Raw genomic sequence first — 748 nt, forward strand, 5'->3', positions numbered from 1 at the left:
CAGTAGTGGTTGAAAACTGATCCCAGTGTTGTTTAGAAATGATTTCTGAATCTATTCTTTGGTTGATAATACTATCTCTTTTTCTTCATGTAGTTTGTGTGTGTGTGTGTTTGTGTGTGTGTGTGTGTGTGTGTGTGTGTGTGTGTCTAGATAGGTACGTAAAGCACATTTAAGGCTTTTAAAAAGTCAGAAGTATGGCTATGGATAAAACTAAATAACTTTTGCAAATATATATACAATTAATGAATAAAAATATCGGCTTCCGATCTTATGATTTATGATGTTTACTTGTTTAATTAAAATGCATATTCCCTCAGCAAGGACATAATTCATCTTGAATTCCATAAGGTATTTCATTCAATTTTAGTACCAATAAAAGTTGTCAGCAATGACATAATAATTTCAACATGACAGAATTCTTGCTCACTCTCTGAAGTGAATTTTCACGCTGTTTGATATCTTTTCAGTAGTTAAGATGGAAACAGGTAGAAGTTTTTTAAAGACCTTGAAACACCTCCTGGGCTTTCTTTGTATTTTTTTTTGAAGTAATTTTTTTTTATTGTTAGTTTCAGGTATACAGAACAATGCAAAGTTATCCTTTTCACCCTTCACACAGAAACTTACTTGAATTTTTGAAGAGACAGTTTTAGAAATTGAAATGTTTATGTCTTGACTACCTTGAATCAGTCACCCGATAAGTTTTCATACCACTAACTGTTAAATTACACTTTTGAGAGATTATAGATAC

The 748-nt window shown here is 31.3% G+C and overlaps 1 protein-coding gene across 1 annotated transcript in view; it reads left to right on the forward strand.

Annotated features, from left to right (window-relative positions):
- Window positions 1–748, forward strand: part of LOC109376336 (liprin-alpha-2) — a 138,378-nt gene that overhangs the window by 1,322 nt on the left and 136,308 nt on the right. The gene's annotated exons all lie outside the window — the stretch shown is intronic.

Source organism: Hipposideros armiger, unplaced genomic scaffold (assembly GCF_001890085.2).
Source record: "Hipposideros armiger isolate ML-2016 unplaced genomic scaffold, ASM189008v1 scaffold_1102, whole genome shotgun sequence".
Classification (NCBI taxonomy): Eukaryota; Metazoa; Chordata; class Mammalia; order Chiroptera; family Hipposideridae; genus Hipposideros; species Hipposideros armiger.